This window comes from Geotrypetes seraphini, chromosome 8, assembly GCF_902459505.1.
Source record: "Geotrypetes seraphini chromosome 8, aGeoSer1.1, whole genome shotgun sequence".
NCBI lineage: Eukaryota > Metazoa > Chordata > Amphibia > Gymnophiona > Dermophiidae > Geotrypetes > Geotrypetes seraphini.
In genome coordinates, this window is record NC_047091.1 from 131,246,255 (window position 1) to 131,267,271 (window position 21,017).

General features: G+C 44.1%; 1 protein-coding gene across 4 annotated transcripts in view; it reads left to right on the forward strand.

The window, feature by feature from the left end:
* The first annotated feature begins 4,721 nt into the window (after nt 1-4,721).
* Nucleotides 4,722-21,017, forward strand: part of ADORA2A (adenosine A2a receptor) — a 30,412-nt gene continuing 14,116 nt past the window's right edge. Inside the window, exons 1-2 of one of the 4 annotated variants that reach the window (XM_033957467.1) lie at nt 4,722-4,824; nt 4,966-5,128. The gene's annotated coding sequence lies outside the window, so the exon portion shown is untranslated. Of the gene's footprint in view, nt 4,851-4,965; nt 5,129-5,275; nt 5,851-21,017 lie in introns of those variants that run through there. The other 3 variants (XM_033957466.1, XM_033957468.1, XM_033957465.1) reach the window with 3 other exon arrangements.

The window sequence follows — 21,017 nt, forward strand, 5'->3', positions numbered from 1 at the left end:
CACGTGTTTCCAGAGCTTCCAAGGGGAGGGGGGAAGAAAGAGAGAGAGAAGCAGCTGCACTGCCCCAGGCACAGCTCAGGTCTCTTCCTGTACTGAAAACCCGGTAGAGGTGATAGAGACAAAGACTGTCTTTTGCATTCAAGAAAGCATGGGACAGGCACATGGGATCTCTTAGAGAGAGGAAGATATAATGGGTTACTGCAGATGGGCAGACTGGATGGGCCATTTGGCCATTATCTGCCATCATGTTTCTAATATGGTCAGCCTGCCAAATAAAAATTTCCTCTTGTTTGGTATTCTAAGGGAAAACTACCTAATAAAGGAAAAATGTCCTTATTTGGCTGTGCTCACATTACCCCTCTCCTGAAGTCATTTCATTGGTTCCCTCTCCATTTCCACATACACTTCTCCCTCCGGATTCGCGGGAGGTAGGTGCAGAGCCGGACCGCGAATGGTGAAATACCGCAAATATCTTCTGGTCTGGCTCTGACCCACCCCCGCCTCCCTTCTGCCTTTCCCCCGGCCTTACCTGGTGGTCTAGCGGGCTTTCGGGGCAGGAGCGATCTTCCTACGCTCCTACCCCATGCAGATCGCCAATATGAAATGGCTGCCGTGAGTTCCCGTAGTCTCTCGAGACTACGACGGGAACTCCCCACAGCCATTTCCTATTGGCGATCTACACAGGGTGTAGGAAGATCGCTCCTGCCCCGAAAGCCCGCTAGACCACCAGGTAAGGCCGGAACACCGGGGGGGGGGGGAGAATGCTAAACTATTGGGGGGGGTTCTTTTTTCCCCCTCCCCAAAAAATCACGAATATGTGAAATCGCGATTGCCGAAACCGTGAATGGGGAGGGGGAAGTGTAAAGTTCAAGCTCCTCTTATTGACTTACAAGTGCATTCACTTTGCAGCTCCTCAGTATCGCTCCTTATACTCTTCACTGGAACTCAGGCCTAGATTTTTTATAAAATCACATTAAAAAATGACGGGCTGCTATTGCAGCTGTTCTAGTAGTGAATTTAAAAAAGCGAGTCATTCTCCCCCCCAAAAAAACAAACAAACAACAACCCCACTCATGTAAATGAGGTTGGTAGAGAGTAGTGAAGACTCGCTAAATTTGCATGTGTCCATTGCTGGTGATAGTGATAGGCACATACACAGAAAAAAAAGTAAAAACAAAAATAACAACACAACAGCGGGAGAGATGCACAACACCCCTTCCCTTGCAGCAGGAGAGACGTCCTCCCACTCCCGCTGCCAAGCGAACCGCCCCCCAGCATTCTCTCCCGCTGCATCACAACCCCGCCCCCACCTCTGACCCCTCTCCCTGTACCTTTAATTAGATGGCTGACCAGAGGAATGCCTACTCCCTTTGGTCAGCCTCTTCCAAAATAGGCCTTCCCCTCCACGGTTCATCCTGGGGGCTCTGATTGGCCGAGGTTGTTTAAGGCCCCTTCCTTAAACAACCTGGGCCAATCAGAGCCTCAGGCCCCTCCCTGGAAGCACTGGAAGGGGCCTAAGGCTCTAATTGGCCTGGACACCTAAGGGCTCTCCTAAGGGGTGTCTGAGTCAATCAGAGCCTCAGGCCCCTTCCTGATGCATCCAGGTAAGTGCCTGAGACTCTGGTTGGCCCAGGTTGTTTAAGACCCCTCACATAGGGTGGTTCGCTTGGCAGTAGGAGAGAGAGGGCATCTCTCCCGCTGTAGGAGAGGGTGTTATGTGGCAGCAGGAGAGAATGGGCATCTCTCCTACTGCATGGAGGGGGGGGGGGTTGTGTGGCAGTGGGAGAAAATGGGCATCTCTCCCGCTGCTGGGGGAGAGTCGCTTCTCAAAACAGCTTTTCTGGCAGTCTCCTACACTACCATGCCGGGGTTTAAAACAGTGCTGTCACTGTACTGGAACCCCTGGGCCAGTCACTGATGTTTGTCACCAAAAGCTGACACCGCTGTTAGAAAATGGCTCGATGAGTTTTAAGAATCCATCAGAGTGCTCATTTTAATGTTGAAGAGCCCATTGCATGGCAGTGTCGGAGACTGCTAGAAACCTCGCTAAAAACAGAAATAAGCCATTTTGATAATCTGCTGCTAAAATGCATGCAGGCTAAACCGTCAGAAAACAGTTTAGTGACAGCATTAAACTTTTGAGAATCTGGGCCTCAGTTCATTGAGTAAGACTCTCTTATTTGTACCCATCTCCTCTACTGCCAAATCCAGGCTCTGTCCCTTCTATCTTGCTGCACCATATACCTGAAACAGACTGAGTCAGTAGCCAAGCTCCATCTTTGGCAGTATTCAAATCTAGGCTAAGAAAAAGTCCACTTTTTTTTAGGCTGCTTTTAACTCCTATCTCCCACTCACTTATAAAGCATCCATGTCTATTTTATCATTCCCTTTGTGAGAAATTCCCTAACCCCTATTTGACCTGTTTGTTTTAATTAGATTGTAAGCTCTACTGAGCAGGGACTGTCTCTTAAATGTTTAATGTATAGTACTGCGTAAGTCCAGCAGTGATGTAGAAACGACCAGTAACAGTAGTTGGCAGGATGCACTGTGTGGGGTGAGGTGTCTGCCATTTTCCAAAATAGCGACATAGAAGTAGGAGGGAGCATTCTTCTTGTCTCTTGAAGGTACACTGGAGGTGGGACTCATAAGGGGGGAGGGGTGCCACTAGACACCAGGGCTTCTGGTATGGGGGGGGATCGAGGGCTGGTTGGTGCTGTTAGACACCAGGCCTATTTTTTAGGTGGGTGGAGTGTCCGAGATGCCTGGAGCATGGGGACTGTTAGATTTTCTGCCCTGATACTGACTTTGACCTGGCAATACATGACCTGCATTATGCTTGCCTTAAAATCTTCTCTGTACTTCTCTGCATCTGGGTGGAATAGCTAAATAGCCTAGCTACAATTCATTTGAATATGCTACAGTATGTGCTGATATTACTGTATGAGTTAGAGAAGCATCTCTGCTCACATTAATCGTACTGCTATCCTTGGTCGCTCTTTGTATCAACCCCTGCGGGTATAATTGGCTTTATGGCTTTTATAATGAACTGTGATTAAGATGGGAGGGGGTGTCTGGACGCCAATGTAGTTCAATTAATCTTTTGGCACTTATTCATAAGGCATTTCATGACACTTTACTAACATCTTACATTATTACCTTTGATTGTATTGTCCATTAAAATCCCTTACCTTTGGCAATAAAAATGTATTAGAAGTTATACTGTTCAACAATTTCCCTCAAGCTGTATTTTGTTTTATCAGTTTTGTGCTGCTGATTCTGTATTGTTGAACGTTTTTACCTACAGCGGTAAAGTTGAAGACTTAATCCTGTTTAGGAAAGGGATGTTGCAAGTTCAGGCAGTTCCGTTTTAAAAGCTGTTCTTAAGTCAGATTTGTATGTAACTCAGAACTTGTAGATTTTAAGATTCTTGCTGCTTACCTTTGCTCCCAGCTGACAAAAGGGCCAACTGTCCCTGCCAATGTTAAGAACATAAGCATTGCCTCTGCCGGGTCAGACCAGGGGGTCCATCATGCCCAGCTGTCCGCTCCCGTGGCGGCCCCCCAGGTCCAAGACCTGTAAGTGATCCTTTATCTAACCTCTTATTCCCTAATCATTTATTATCCTGTATAGCAACCCTCTATCTATACCCTTCAATCCTCTTCTCCTTCAGGAAATCATCCAATCCCTTTTTGAAGCCCAATATCGTACTCTGTCCTATCAACCCTTCTGGAAGCGTATTCCAGGTGTCTACCACCCTCTGAGTGAAGAAGAACTTCCTAGCATTCGTTCTGAATCTGTCTCCTTTCAATTTTTCTGAATGCCCTCTTGTTTTTGTTGTCCCTGCTAGTCTGAAGAATCTGTCCCTCTCCACCTTCTCTATGCCTTTCCCTCTAAGGTACAGCATTCACAAGCACACACTGTTCTTAATGTGGCCATGTATCATTCCTGAATCTGCTACAGGAGACGTGTAGGAGTCTATGCCACTGCAAATACTGCTCAGTGAACTCAAATGAAGCCGCAACCAGGGCAGGATTAACCAATAGGCCAAGAAGGCACATGCCTAGGGCCCAATGAAGGAAGGCATCAACATTGTTTTTTCCAAACGACAATGGGCCCCTCCAGCATCAATCAGCAACGTGGGCCCCACCCCAATCGGCAACGCAGCCCCCCCCCCCCCCATTGACGGAAAGTAAGACAAGCAAGCAACACGGGTAAGAAAGGCAACGGGAACTGTAATTGTGCAAGCGGTGCTGCTTGCCCAAAGCTTCCCTCTGACGCAGCTTCCTGTTTCCGGCTGGGCGCATGGTGGGGCGGGGCGGGGCAGGGGGCCCAGTGTACTTGTTTGCCTAGGGGCCCTTGACAAATTAATCCTGCCCTGGCCGCAACTGCGTTCTTAAGTACGAGTTGTACTTAAGTCGGGCGTCTGTAACTTGGAGACTGTCTGTATTGTTGAAATGTTTGTGTTTTGTTTTGTAGTGTGAAGTTTATTTAACTGTGTGTTTTATTTTGAACCTGCTTAGAATTGTAAGATAGTGAGGGATATAAGTCTTTTCAATAAATAAATCAGTCAAATTAGGATAAATCCAGTGCAAATCATAACCTGTTAATTGTATATTATGTATGTTTCACCTGTAACCCGTTCTGAGCTGTCTGCGGAAAACCAGATAAAAAAAAGAAAGAAAGAAAGATGTGAGATCTTGGCCTCAGGGCAAGGTTATTTATCACTGCAATGAGGTAGATAGAGCTCAGTGCTAGAAAAATGGGAAAGATAGTTAGGGCCACCTATAACAAGTATAAAGAAGAAAGGAGACATCGCGGCTGTTGGTGAGACTTCTTCCAGTATATATGAGGTGATTTTAGAGGCGGTATGAGTGCTGTTTTTTATGTGTATAAAATCATATTTAAGCAGAGAATTTGGCATGCATACACAGTCCATTTTGGAAAATGTGCTACTTCTATGTCTAGGTTGCAACACAGCTTTCAAGGCTTCATCTTCTGGATGGTCTTTCAGAGCATGTTTGGGCAACTCCTGCATATCTCCCTATTTATTTATAAAGCGCTACCAGACACAACCCTGCCAACCATATACGATCTGGGAGAGAGGTATTAACAGTGCCTTCTGGCCCAGGTATGTACTCAGCTGACTCTGCATAAGAGCCAGCATTACTTGGGGGATGGGGGGCGTGGGTATGATCTGGTATTTCGCAGGAAGAGATCGAAGCTGCGGCTGGGGGGGTCACCAGTGCTTGATGCCTCTCAGGAGTCAAGCAATACCCAGTAAGCAATACCCAGTGATTCCAAAGGAGGAAGGTGAAACGGCAGCTAAAGCCAAATGGCCCATCTGTAGCATCCACTGCCTCCTCCTCTCTCGAAGAGATCCCACGTGTCTGTCCCCATGCTTTCTTTGAATTCAAAAAGGCAGCCTTTGTCTCCATCACCTCTACGGGGTTTTCGGTACAGGAAGAGACCTGAGCGGCGCCTGGGGCGGTGCAGCTGCTTCTCTCCCCCTCCCCCCCCCGCGTGGAAGCTGTGGAAACGCGTGAGACGCTAGGGGGAGGCAGAGAGCCAGTTTCGGCTCCTCCCGGGCGCAACGTGCTTCGCTCTCTCTGAGACTCCAGAGCCGAGAAGCTGAAGCGGCGGCAGAAAGTTGGAGCCGGAGCAGGTGCAGGTCGCGATCTTGATACCTGTCGAGCCCGATCGGCCGACGCGGTCATTCCAGGGGCCGGAGAAGCGTTTCTGCTCGGAGTAGTTTCAGGTCCGAAAGAAGGTCCAGCGGAGCATCAGCAGAAGTCGGGCATGGGAGGGGGCTGGGCTGGACTGCCGAGAGCGAAGGAGCCGGAGGATCAGAGGGTGAGTGCCGGGGGGGGGGGGGTCCAGTTTTGGGCCAACTCCGCGCCTACTTTATTCTCTCCAGGGCTCTCCCGATTGGCTGCCACAGGTCCCTTCTCTTGGGGTTCCGGTTGTGGCTAAACTGTGAAAGAGCGCTGTAAAGGCGCCGCCGCTAGGATGTGGGTTTGAGAGCAGAGGAGGGGTGTTCTCTGGTGGTGGTGGGCGGCATAGCAGGTTCCGAGGTCTCCCCCCCCCCCTCAATACTGAGCATTTTTAGTCTGGGAAGGATAATTGGGGTTGTGCTTAGCACCCACAATCATTTTGGAAAAGTTAGGTCTCTTTCCCCATCAAGCGCCCCGGGGATTAGTAGAGCGATTCCTGCTGAATATTCAACGACAGTCAGATAAATCTGTTATGCTTCGTTTGCTGGTGAGAAAACCAGGGATTCCAGGCTTTTTTTCTGGATCAGTAGCTGCTAGATTTGTATTGTATATGTGTATCTAAAATATATATATATATATATATATATATACATATATATATATATAAAGGTACATTTGGATTAGCGAGGGTGCAGAAATCTAGCAGCTACTGATCCAGAAAAAGGCATAGAATCCCTGGACTGTCATAATTGTCCCTGGTTCAGCAAAGGAGATGCCTAACACCTTTCCACCATCTTTTAGTGAGTCCAGTGAAAGCTGTCACAGCCTAGACGAGCAGTGACTTTCCTTATGCCAAGGTTTAGAAGCTGTGTCCATCAAGGGAAAGAGATGGATGCGTTAAAAAAAAAAATTCTAACAATCAATAGTGTTCTTGGTTTCCAAATCTCAGTATCTGGAAGAGCCTCTCCCACAGTACTCACACCTTTTCCCATTAACTCCTTGTGTTTTGAGATCTTGGGTGTAAATTCAGCAGGGTCCTTCCTTCCTGTCTGTTCTAGGAGTCTTAGTGAAATAGACATTTCCAGGAAGAGGAAAATCAGCCTTATTTGTCTCTGGGGCTGATTTTGTATGTTAAAGGGACTGGAACTTGTATACTACCTTTTTGCTGTTATTATTTTGTACTCGGAGCAATGGAGGAAGAGTAAGTGACTTGCTCAGGGGTCATGAGGAGCAATGCTGGGATTTGATCCCACAACTTCAGGGTGCTGAGGCAACAGATCTACCACTCGGCCGCTCATCAGATTTAGAATAATATGTGCCTTCTCTGTTTTTGATTAGGAGACCGGGCTCTTGGGGATGCAGCAGTTGGCAAAGACTTGGAAACCACTTGATAAGCCTTTGTAGTTAGGGCTCTATATAAGTCAAGTAAATAAATAAAAATTTAACAGAGCCAACCTATGTGAGCGATTGTGAGTAATTGTATTTTCTATGGAATGAAGTCAAACACCAAGAAGGTGGATGTTATGATAGTCTAAAAAAAACAAACTAAAAAAAACTAAAAAAAACCAATTTCGGAGAAAAATCTATTTTTTTTCTATTACAAATTTTTAACATTTTTTCATTAATCTCAAAATAGCTACCAGGCAAACCTATAAACAGTCTCATATTGCAGGACATAACCAGATATAAAGTGTGGCAAGTAGAACAAGTTATAAAATATAAATATCTCTGAATATCCAAATCCTAAAAATGGAAAATATGTAACAAGTAAAATTTTTATGTATACATGTATGTTGTGTATGTATAGACCCCAAAATTATATTTTCATATTTCATCTATCTATAGAGATGAAATATATTGTAATTTTATTGTAACTTGCTTAGATTTTTGAGATAATGCAGGCTATATTTTTTAAAAATAGTATTAAATCTAAGTTTCCTCATGGACCCAAAATTATATATATTTTTATTTCATATCTCTCTCTCCCTCTCTCTCTTTTATATACATTATGAAAATATAATTTTTGGATCTTTAAGAGAACTTAGATTTAATACTGTTTATTTAAAATATTTATAGTCTGCATTATCTAAAAAATCTAAGCAGGTTACAATAAAACATACAATACTAAGGGCCCTTTTGAAAAAAATGTGGCAGCACGCACCGAAGCCAATAGGAACTGACTGGGCTTCAGTGCTTGTACCGCGGCAGCATCGCTACCGTGGCGTTGTAAAAGAGGCCCTAAGATAATACAGTATTTGCATCATAAATATACAGAGGTGCAGACATCTTCTCAGTGAAATCTGGACATACAGTGAAGAGATGTTAAAGAAAATATCAAGATAAGAACAGCACAGGGATTTGAAGGATTCCATAGATACCTCCCCCTCAACCAGGAGATCATTTCAAAGGACAAAGCAATGGAGATAATGGAAGATGGTACAGGACTTTGACCAAAAGGAAACTGAGCTTTACTGGTCAGGCGTGAGAGGATCTGTGGTAAATTCATTAATCTAATACTGGCAGGAGAGACAGGAAAGCAAGGAGCAGAATAGGATGATGAGAGCAGAGGTAGGAAGGAGAGGAGATGAGCCCATAGGTACACTACAGTCACCTCCCCCACCACCCCTTCCGACTGTCTACTCTGTCAACCTCCCTTCAACAACCCCTATAACCCTTTTCTTCCTTTTCTAAAGTCATGGAAGAGGAAACTGCTCACCTTCTCTCCTCCTCCAAACCCACCACCTGTTTCTCTGATCCGATTCCTACCCGCCTACTCGGATCCATCTCTCTCACTGTAATCCTTCACATCTGTCACATCCTCAACCTTTTGCTCTCCACTTCAAAACATGCCGTAGTTATACCCCTCCTGAAAAAGCCCTCATTAGATCCCAAATTCCCCTCCAACTACCGCCCCATCCCCCTCCTCCCATTCCTATCCAAACTACTCAAACGTGCTGTTCACCGCCGTTGCCTGGACTTCTTTTCTGTCTATTTGTGCATCCCAAGGCTCTGTCCTGGGCCCTCTCCTCTTTTCCATGTATACCTGCTCTCTTGGTACACTGATCTCCTCTCATGGTTTTCATTATCACCTCTATGCTGATGACTTCCACATTTACCTCTCCACACTAGATATCTCTACAGGAATTCAGGCCCGAATCTCAGCCTGCCTGTCCAGCATTGTCTCACCACCATCTCATACTTAATATGGCTAAAACTGAACTCCTTATCATTCCACCTAAACTCACCTCCCCCCTCTCACCATTCTCTATTTCTGTGGATAACACTATCCTCCTCCCTGTCTCGTCAGCTCGCAACAATTAGGGTGATCTTTGACTCCTCTCTCTCCTCTGCTCAGATTCAACAAACCACCAAAACCTGTCTCTTCCTCCTCTAAAAGATTACCAAGAGCCGTCCTCTCCTCTCTGAACACACTACCCTTATCCATGCTCTCATCACCTCACGCGTAGACTACTGCATCGTACTTCTCTCAGGCCTCCCGCACATCCGTCTCTCACCTCGTCAATCCATTCAAAATGCTGCTGCGCAACTCGTACTCCTTAAGAGCCGCTATTCTCAAGTCACTTCATTGGCTCCCCATCCATTTCTGAATACAGTTCAAACTCTTCACTTATCTCCCCCTATGTTCCTCCCCGTGAACTCTGTTCATCAGGCAAGCCCCTCTTATCTGTACACTCCTCCTCCATGCCTCCAGGCTCTGTCCCCTCTTTCTTGCTGCACCGTATGTCTAGAACAGACTGCCTTAATCAGTATGTCATGCTCCATCCCTAGCAGTATTCAAATCCAAGCTAAAAGCCCACTTGGGAATTGGTGGTAGGGGGAAGCAGAAATTTACATTTTTGAAAATAGCCAGGTTTCACAGTAGAATTTCTAATAAAGAAAATAAAAATTCTCATCACAATCGGACCACTAGGGTTAAGGGGGGGCATAGCAGTCAACTTTCCATTCGGATTGAGGATACTAAACCCAATGGAAACTTTCCTTGTACATAGTCTAAGAATTTGCTTAATTTTGGGGATGCTGAAGCACCCATAGCACCCACAGAGCTGGATCCTATAGGGAGCATAGCAGGAAAATCATGCAGAAGCATGCCACATACAGGTGGTTCCAAACTCTGCATGCATACACGTGTGTGTGTTTGTTTATGGCACAGCACATGGTTCGCACAGCTGATCTGAGCTGTGGCCAGGAGAAGTGCTAGCAGCAGGAAAAGTGTAAATGAAGACTGCTGGTGCCAGATCCCAGCCTGGTTCTGAGAGAAAAAGGAGAGGCAGTAAATTGCTGGGCCAAAAAAGATGTGGAGCAAAAGTCAAACATGAAGGGCTGGGATAGACTGTATATAAAGGACATTATCAGCCTCTGCTCACATGTAATCCAAGGTGCAGCTCCTGTGGGTTTATATCCTCAGTAGGGTTCTGGAACCTTGTATTTAAGGTTACTAAAAAGAACCCGAATCATCTTTCTACCCAGTGTAAATCCAGGGGTAGAGAATGACACGGGAACTAATTTTCCCGTCCCGTCCTGGAGAGTTCTTTTCCTGTTCCTGCCCCCATTCCTGCAAGCTCTGTCCTTATCTGCACAAGCCTCAAACAATTTAAAATCAGAAGTGTTCAAGGCCTGTGCAGTTAAGGCAGAGCTTACAGGAACGGGACAGGGATAGCGATAAAAATCATGGGGACGGGATGGAGAAATTGAGTTCCTGCGGGGTCGGTGACAAATTTGTCCCCGTGTCATACTCTGTCCAGGTGTCCAGGGGAGCAGCATCTGATAGCACCATTTCTCGCTTTGCTCTGTTTTCTTATCCATTATAAGATTAGTATAGTTTTCTTTTCATCTTATGCTCTCTAATTTGTCCTAGGGCTTTAAAATCCCCAGGCCTCCTGTCATGTCTTTTGCCCTCATGCAACTAGGACTTCAGAAGTATTTGTGGTTACGAATTGGAAATTTTAGAGAGATGTAATAGCAAGGCTAGTTCAGTGCAATCTGCAAGATTTCATTCTTAAAAGATTGAGTAATTCTGAGACGCCTGGGTGTGAAAGATTTGGATTAGCCAGAATGCATGATCACCTTATGTGCATGTCACCAGTGATGATGGTACAGGAGACAGAAAAAATAAATCCGTTTGAAATGCTTTCACTTCTTTATTTCCAGTTCAACTGCAACATTACAAATACATACATTACTTAAATGCAGAGATCATAATTTGGAAGGTGGGATTGCATCTCATAGCTAAGTTTGCTGTTTTGAGCTCATGTGTGTTTGCAATAAATATTGCAGGGGTTAAACTTAAACATAATCTAGAAAAAAAACTCATTATATAGCTCATTACTAGGCATCAGAGAGTCCTTGCATCGCCTCTCTCTATTGATGGAATTACTTTAATGGAAGAATGCTGGTTAAAAATTTGGGGGTTTAAGCATTTGACTGAAACCTGGGTTTCAGGTATCTGTGCTAATTCAGTGGGCCTCTAGCAACCTGTATATGCTACTTCGAGACTAGACTACTGCAATGCTCCTTATTGTGGTCTCCCAAAATATCAGAGAAGACTTCAGTTAGTGCAGAACACTGCTCACCTTTTGACGAGTAGGAAATCTTTTAATCATATTTCCAGTTTTAGCGTAGTTTGATTGGTTTTCAGTTGAATATCATCTACTTTATATGTCATTCTGTCTGGTCTTGGTGCTTTCTTCTGGAGGATCCTAAATATTTGCAGAATTTATTATGTAGGTATGAATCCCCAGGAGGCTCCAGCTTTACCTCAGATACTTTAGTGATGCAAAATTACAATTTTAGTTGCTCATGAGTTCTGGATTATGGAACTCATTACCGTCAGAAACTGTGTCATGGGAATTATTTGACTTTTAAGAAGAAATTAAAAATACGGTTTTATGAGAAGCCCTTTAGCCTTATGGGAATTTAATTAGGATATCCTAGACTTCTTGGATGTTGTCCAAATTCTACATGGAGTTGGACGTATGATTTTATTGCCTGGGGTGGGCGATTATGAATGGGTTGATAGGAGAAGGGTGGAGGTTTTCATTTTATTTTGATTTATTTGTAAAAAAAAAAAAAATTCTATTTTTATTGCAATATGCCTCAAATTTGTTGGTGAGGTGTAATATAAAATCTGCTAAAGTAAAATATGGGTCCGGGCCTTTCACTAGGAAGGATTACTGGAGGCTGTAATGCTTTCTGAGCGATTATGGGTTACCTCTGTGCAAGATAGCAGCTTCCATTCTTGATCTTGAGTATAAAGTTTCCAATCAGGAATGGGTCTTGTATCCTGCCTTTTTTGAAGTTAGACAACTACAGTCAAAGTGGTTTATATAAGCATTTTCCCTCTCTGTCCCAGTGGGCTCACAGTCTATCAAATGTACCTGGAGCAGTGGAGGATTAAGTGACTTGCCCAGGGTCACAGGGAGCAGTGCAGGGTTTGAACTCACAACCTCAGGGCGCTGAGGCTGTAGTCTAACCACTGCGCCATACTCTCCTCAGAAGCAATGATCAGTTACACCACTTCTACAAGCAGCACATTGGTTACCAATTACACATAGAATAACTTTTAAAATTCAACAATCTAATGCTCCGATATTTTTGGATCGTCTCTTGATACCGTATTCTCCATTCAGGGTACTTAGATCAACAGAACAACATTTAGGCCCTGATTCTGCAAAGTGCGTCCCAATTGTAGGCAGCCAATCGGGAGCAGGGCAGGATTAATTCGTTGAGGGCCCCTAGGCACACAAGTACACTGGGGCCCCACCCCACCATGCGCCCAGGCAAAAACAGGAAGCTGCGTCAGAGGGAAGCTTTGGGCAAGCAGCACTGCTTGCACAATTAGAGTTCCTGTTGCCTTTCTTACTCGCGTTGCTTGCTTATCTTACTTTCTGTCGATGGGGGGGGGGGGGGGCTGCGTTGCCAATTGGGGTGGGGCCCACATTGCCGATCGATGCTGGAGGGGCCCATCGCCATTTGGAAAAAACAATGTTGATGCCCTCCTTCATCAGGCTCCCCTGACAATTTCGGGCCCTAGGCACATGCCTACTTGGCCTATTGGTTAATCCTGCCCTGATCGGAAGGCATGTTTTCTAAAAAAAAATGCTCCCCAGGTAGGCCGCCTATATTGAAGGCGCCTCTGGGAGCCTAGGGAGGCCCACGAGCCCGTCTAAGCTCGCCTAAGGCTAGGCGGTAGCCTTAGGCAAACCTAGGCGGCCCTATGCGTCTCCCTACCAGAGAGGGAGACGCTTACTATGTAGGCTAGCAAAATGCTGGCCTACATGGTAAGTAGATGCGGCCGCTATACTTTATCGCAGCAGTGGATCTCCATGCCGCGATTAGTATAGCAGCCGCCAGTCTCCCCAACTCCCCCTGACATTCGCGGAAGGAGGGTGTCCAACCCCTCCTGCCGAAAGAACCCCGCCCCCCCCCAAGATCGCCATCAGGAGGGTACCAAACCCCTCCTGCTGGACCCCTCCAACGACCCCCCCAAACAAAATGCTCTAACCGCCTTCCCCAGACCCCCTCAAAGGCCTCCCTGAAGATCGCCAGCAGGAGGGTGTCCAACCCCTCCTGCCGGACCCCTCCCAACAAACCCCCCACCCCGGAAACCCCCTGAAGCTTACCGCCAAGTTGGCTGGACGGGTCTTCGCACTGTCTGGCCAGCCGGCCCACCTCTGTCCAAATGAGGCGGGCCTGCCCCTCCCTGCCCAACCCACAGGATCCTAGGGTGTGATTGGGCCAAGCGCCTAAGGCCCCTCCTGCTATAGGGCGTCCAATACAGAATCCGGGCCTTACTGACTATTCTTTCTTTAAAAGTAATAGGGACCAGGAGATCTACTATTTTCTCGGTTATAGCACCCCAGCTCTGGAACAATTTACCAATATACTAACGCAATAAATCCTCTTTAGAAAAATTCAAGCGTTCTTTAAAAAGTTTCCTGTATAAGTATGCATTTGAAATATAGATAGTATAACTTACCAATCATTAAATCTCTTAGATCCTAATTAGACCTAAGCGTAGGTCGTAAATTTATCTTCTTATGATTATTTCTGCCTTTATATCTCTTTTTTTCTTTTATGTTACCCACCATATGTGTTTTTTTCCCTAAATGTTTCTTCTCTTTCTTTAAAGATTGTAGTTCATCCCCCTCACCTTCTGTACCAGTTATTTATTAATACATATATATTTTGTATTTAATAGTATAAAACTGTTCTGTTTTGTCCCCTATTTTTAAAATGTTCTACACATTGAAGTATTTGACATTGCATGTACAACAAACCTTAATAAAACTTGAAACTAATACCATCGTTATCATCTGTGTTAAGGAACATTTTGGGCCAAGTGCTTTCTGTACAATGATAGAAACATCGGTGCTTCCCATTGTCATAATACTAGGCACGTTATGGTTCTCTGAGCACACTTTATGTACATTTTTGACCATGGATTTCATATTATATATGAACCTTGAAATTCATCTTAAGGTAAACATTCTTATGTTTTTAATAAAACAGAACCGATGTAAAGCCTTTTTTCACTCTGTCCTGCAAAGAGCATTTAAGGCCCCATTCTTTGCAAGTGACTCCAATCTCCTTGGTTTGCCCCTCCTCCCTGACATATGCCATTTAAAGGAAATGATTAAATCAATCTGGACTTAATGATATTGAATATATGATTTTTTTTTGTTTTTTTTTGCTTCCTGTTCCTTTGGATTTTCAGTTGAGTCAGCACCAGGGCCTGGGTATTTTTCCTCTTTTATACCCACTTCCAATTGACTTAATCCAGTCATCATAGGCAGAGTCTTCAGCTGGTGACCATGCACCAAGACTCATTCTGAAACCTTGCTATGACGGGCTGTAAGTCTGGCCAAGGGAAACAAGTGTGAAGTAGATGGAGAACCAGCAAGTATGACTCAACACAAATAATATTTCAGCCACAAGGCCTGCCTTGGGAGTCCAACGTCGAAGCCTCATAAGATGTCACCAGAAGCATGATCTCTATGAATAGAAAGTCCATCCAAAATAAGGATTCAAATTATATAAAGATGCCTCACCCAGAACTGAAGCAGCTCAACGAGTTATCAATCCCAAGAATGAGCAGATTCACTTCAATTATTTATTCCTACCACTTATACACCTACAGCCTGGCTGCCCTGGATAGGCCTTCTCTTGCTATTGGAAGCTGCACAGGGTCAGGCCTGGCTAGTATCTGGATGGTGGACCACTGGGGAATTCCAGGTACTGTAGGCTGCAGGATCCTATGTTGGGCAGGAGCAATACAATGGAGCCACATACTGTGCAGGAGAAGGCAATATCAAATCACTCCTGTACTCTGCCTTGAAACATCACAGGGAGGATTCCTTATTGTGCATGCAGCCAGGGGTCAATGGTCAACTCAAGAGCATACACCAGGCTGCCCAATTCCGGTCCTCAAGATCTACTGGCAGGCCAGGTTTTCAGGATATAGTTCTGGTCCTCGAGATCTACTGGCAGGCCAGGTTTTCAGGATATCCACAATGAATATGCATGAGAGAGATTTGCCTGCACTGCCTTCTTGGTATGCAAATCTCTCTCTTGTATGTTCATTGTGGATATCCTGAAAACCTGGCCTGCCAGTAGATTTCAAGGGCTGGAATTGGGCAGCCCTGGCATACACACTAGAGTAGTGATTCTCAACTCGGTCCTGGAGTACCCCCCTTACCAGTCAGGTTTTCAAGATCTCCACAATGAATATGCATGAAAGAAATTTGCATAGAATGGAGGCAGTGTATGCAAATCACATTTATAACATAAGAACATAAGCAATGCCTCTGCTGGGTCAGACCTGAGGTCCATCGTGCCCAGCAGTCCACTCACGCGGCGGCCCAACAGGTCCAGGACCTGTGCAGTAATCCTCTATCTATACCCCTCTATCCCCTTTTCCAACAGGAAATTGTCCAATCCTTTCTTAAACCCCAGTACCGTACTCTGCCCTATTACGTCCTCTGGAAGCGCATTCCAGGTGTCCACCACCCGCTGAGTAAAGAAAAACTTCCTAGCATTTGTTTTGAATCTATCCCCTTCCAATTTTTCCGAATGCCCTCTTGTTCTTATATGTTTTGAAAATTTGAAGAATCTATCTCTCTCTACTTTCTCTATGCCCTTCATGATCTTGTAGGTCTCTATCATGTCTCCTCTGAGTCTCCGCTTTTCCAGGGAGAAGAGCTCCAGCCTCTCCAATCTTTCAGTGTATGAAAGGTTTTCCATGCCCTTAATCATTCGTGTCGCTCTCCTCTGGACCCTCTCAAGTATTGCCATATGTATATTCATTGTGGAGAACCTGAAAACCTGACTGGCAAGGGGGTACTCCAGGACCGAGTTCAGAAGCACTGCACTAGAGAATGACATGGTGACAATATTCATCACCATTCCTGTCCCCGCAGGAACATAACATAACATTGTCTTTCTATACCACATAACCATAAGTTCAATGTGGTTTTCAAAAATCACATAATCTACAAAAAAGGGCCATAGATAACTACCTTAGGGAAAAGTTAAGACTTCAATCGTTTCCTAAAGTGTTCATAAAAGTGAGAAGTAACAGTGAACGAAAGTCTATCTCAACCTCAGTCCTTCTACACCAGCATTCTTCAATGCAAGGCTCGATGGTCAGTGGTTGTGCTCTGATTCTTATGTGAGCCAAGTATAGGATAATGAACCCATTGTGACATCACTGATGAGGTTGGCTCTTAGGCATTGGTGGAATGAGGCATTATGATGTTACAATATCTGCTCTGAATACCAGAGACTGTCATTCTTTAGTGTCTATCTCAACCTCAGTCCTTCTACACCAGCATTCTTCAATGTAAGGCTTGAGGGTTAGTGGTTGAGCCCCTTCATACTCTGATTCTTCCCTCTCTCCTTAAAGAATTACATGGAGATGGTCTCCCATGGGAACAGTGATGAATTTTGTAACCGTGTCATTCTCTAATAAACACTCTAGTTCTGCACCATTTCAGGGCTTGTCATCTTCATCTAGGACTCGTACAAGACAGCACTGAATACCTTATGTGTTTTATTTTTAAACCTAATTTTAGAAAGCAGATGATGTCTGTGTGTTTATAAAATATGATCAGAAACCATGCAATAATAAAGACTAAATTGAAGTCTCAGATGTCTGCTTGATAGGTGTAAATATTAACATGCATCATACATGTGTATGTGAATTACTTTTTGAAAGACACATAAATCACAGTGTCACATCCACACTCTACTCAGACTTCTGCTCTGAAATCAGCTTATAAGAGTCTTTTTTCCATGCAAACAATTCTTTATCTGAGGAAAAGGTGACTAAAGCCGTGGATTCAAAATGTCGACGGTGGCTGATTTGCATGTCATGGGGTCCATAAGCAGTCTGAAAAAGCTGCATGTTTGAATTTTTGTACATTTTTTATATATTTATATATGTTTTAATTACAATCAAGTATTACACTTGAAATGGAAAAATGCAAGCCAAATAACTCACAGTAAAGAAATAATATATCAATATGGGTAAACGTTAAACAATCGCAAAATTAAAAAATAATGGGTGAGCTAAGGAAAATAGGTGCAGATGGAGTCTCCGTACCCCAAATTATTAAAAAAAAAAAAAAAAAAACATCATCATGTAGGATTCACATCTAATATGGGAGAAATTACTACTATTGGAACTGGAATTGTCTTAGCTTCCAAAAAATTATTTACGTGCTCCAGGACAGTAAAGGCATAGGGCTCCTTTTACTAAACAGCGCTAGAGGGGTTTAGCGCGGCTGGTAAGGTAAATGCTTCAATGCTCATAGAATTCCTATGAGTGTCGGAGCATTTACCTTGCCGGCCCCTGCTAAAAACCTCTAGCACCCTGTTTCCCTGAAAATATGGCCTATCCCGAAAATAAACCCTAGTTAGGATTGACCCCCCAAAGCCCCCTCCCCAAATGGCCCCGAAACTGCCTAACTCCATCCCTGACATTAGTGCTGCCTGATTTGCTGAAAAAATCAGACTCGTCAATTCATCAACCCCCACCCCTGCTGCTTTAGGAAGCCTCGGAGCGAATGTATGTCAGTCTCACGGTGAGAGGATTGGTAGGGTTCTGCTGCACAGGGGGATGGATGAGAGGGGAGGAATGATGCTGTACTTGGGGGGGGGGGAAGAAAGGAAAGGAGAAGAATTGGGGTGGAGTAAAGGAAGGGAGAGATGATTGTTGTACATGAAAAAAAATAAGACATCCCCAAAAATAAGCCCTAGTGCATTTTTTGGACCCAAAATTAATATGACACTGTCTTATTTTCGGGGAAACATGATAGTAAAACCTAGCAATTATTCTTACCCCCTAGTTTAATAACACATTTACAAGGAAATTGTAGGCAATATGTTCTGTCCAGGGACAAAACCTGAGGTTTAAAAGCCAAAAAGGCTTTTTCTCCTTAGTTGAGTAACCCTGGAAAGATCAGGAAATACATTAATTCTTTGTTCCGGAAACAACTGGTGTTTATAGCGGAAATATAAATGAAAAATCCAGGCCCGATCAGGTTCCAAAGCAAAGATGGCAATCCAAGGTAGCCTTTGAAATAGAGGTCTGCACGGGAACAGATCTACAAGACTCCCATGGGGATTCCTCCCAGGTCTACGGGGATCCCCCCGAGGCTCACGGGACTCACACGGGGATGGAACCGGGGTTCCCGAGGCCTGGAAAAAGAATCAGTAGAAGATAGACAAAAGCAGAAACTGGGACCAAGGTGATGGAAAAACAAAATGTCCCACCAGTTACAGCAAGGGCTCAAAGTGGGAGGCCCAGCCCCCTCTCATGGTTATACCACCAATTGTGTTTAGTACAAAATGAAGTACTTGCTGAGTTTGTTTTGGGGTTTCCAGTTCAGTTTTGGCACATTTTTCTTATGCAACCATTGTCCTGAAAAGTGCCTCTTAATTCTGCTTTAAATGATTTTGATTGCTTGATTCTTTACTCATTGTTGCATTAAAACTCATTTGTGGATCTTGGAAGGACCTCTCACAAGTTACTTAAGCTAGATGGTGGAACCAGATTTGTTTGCTCTACAGATATGAGCTTTATATTGCCAAAAATTCCAACTCTATTTCTTTTAACAAGAAATGGTCGACCCTACAGTCACATGACCTAATGTCTATTCTAATTCTTTCCAGTGATGTATGCGTTTCTTATTTCTGTTCACTGTTATCTGTTTATATTGTATTTTATTGTTGGTTTAAATAAACTAAGACTTTAAAAAAAAAAAATCAAACAAAACTGTCAGAAGTAATTGCTGCTTTTTATGGAACAGGTAACTTTTATGGGGAGATTCCTCACAGGGTCGGGCAGGTATGGAGGAGATTCCTCATGGGGTCTGTTGGGGATGGGCAGGGACAAATATGATACTAGTGTGGACAAGCGGGATTTCTGTCACGCACAACTCTCTACTTTGAAACCACATCTTCAGAATTCTCCCAAAATTCTGTTAAGTTGAAACTTGTGTTGCAGGCATATTCCTCTCTCCCACCTGTAAGTGTGTGGTGCAGTGGTTAGAACTATAGCCTCAGCTCCCTGAGGTTGTAGGTTCAAATCCAATGCTGCTTCTTGTAACCTTGGGCAAGTTACTTAATCCACCATTGCCCCAGAGTGTGAGCACACCAGGACTGATAAGGAAAAATGTCTAAATACCTGAATGTAAACCACGTGGGCTCTAATAATAGGTGGCTTCAAGTCTATTGATATCTTTAGGATTTCATTTCAATATTTCTTTAACATCACCAAAGGTGATAACATAGACATCTTGGAAAAATTTAAGGATCTCCAGTTCAAATACCTTGCAAAATTTTCTAATTCTTCTAGTTTTTTCTGAGGGATAGAATTATCTTTTAATAAACCAATCTGAACATTTTTTTACTTCTCTTAATGACTGATCTAAAGACAAAATTTTTTCCTCCTGTTCTTCAATACTTTCGCCTTGCCTATTAGGACGCATATGGAGAGAGTCAGGACCCTCTAATATCTTCTCCAAAGAACTAATTGCTTTCGAAACTTCTCTCAGTTCAACAGTTCCACTCATGTTTTGATCTCCCAGTTGTTTCTCATTGTTGACTCCGGAGTCTTTCTTTTCCCCATCCAAAAAAATTCCGTCTCCAGTGTCTTCAGCAGCTCCTACTGCCTCACATCAGGACATTGGTGGGGTAGAAATGTCAGCTCCTTCAGCCCCATTGAATGGGCTTGCCGAAGCAGCACTTCTGGCATTGATGACGTTCCCTTGCTGAACAGAATTGTCCACAAATTCAGGTCTGGGAGGCACCTCTGTAGGTCTGAGGCTCAGCATAGTGTCTATCGCTACAGGCAAGGGCCCTCCAATGTCCAGCTTCTGATTCTGTTCCATTGTCGTAATTGGGGTAACATAGCTCGTCAACATCTGCTGAACCAAGGTTGGCACCGGTAAGTCTACCGATAGATATAGACAAACCTTGCCGTGCACTTCACCATAGTTGATCTGGGAAACGCTATCGAGGTTGCAGACACCAGAGAACTGTGCATTCACTCTTCCAATCAGTCAGCCATCTTGCCCCCAATTTCTGTAACTTTTTTTTTTTTCACATAAAAAGAGATTTTGGTCTTTCGTATTACAAGTTGTTTGCTCTAACATAATTCATTAAAACCTCATTTTTTTGTTTCTGGAGATGTTAGTCACTGTTCCCCAGAGATGACCATAAATATTCTGCAAGTGGGGAGAGGTCATATGGCTCCCCTGTACTTTGGTCCTGCAAGATCCAGGATAGGAGGAAAGGCTTAACCTGCAAGATGTCTGTGAGTCATTCTACAGATCAATGATGACCTTATGAACACAAATTGTGTGGCAAGTAAATGAGTTTCTCATTACTCAGCATTTCTCTTTTAAGGTCCAGGGCCTGGCGATGCACTTTTGTTTATAATCCAGCCTATCAATAATGAGTTGCTGCCTCTGGGGAAATGTATGGCTTGGAGAATGGCATGGGGACAAATTTATCCCTGTCCCCGCAGGAACTCAATTTCCCCATCCCGTCCCTGTGGGTTTTATTCTGGATTCTTCACTCATTATCTAATCAAATTGATCATGTTACTAAAGAATGCTTTTCCAGTTTAAAGATGCTTAGAAGAGTATGTCATCTTTTTTTCAGCAATATTTTGCAGTTTTGGTTCAGGTCATTATTTTATCTCAGTTGGACTATGGCAACTCGCTTTATGCTTGTTTAAGTAAATGTAATTTGAGGAGGCTACAACTTATCCAGAATACGGCG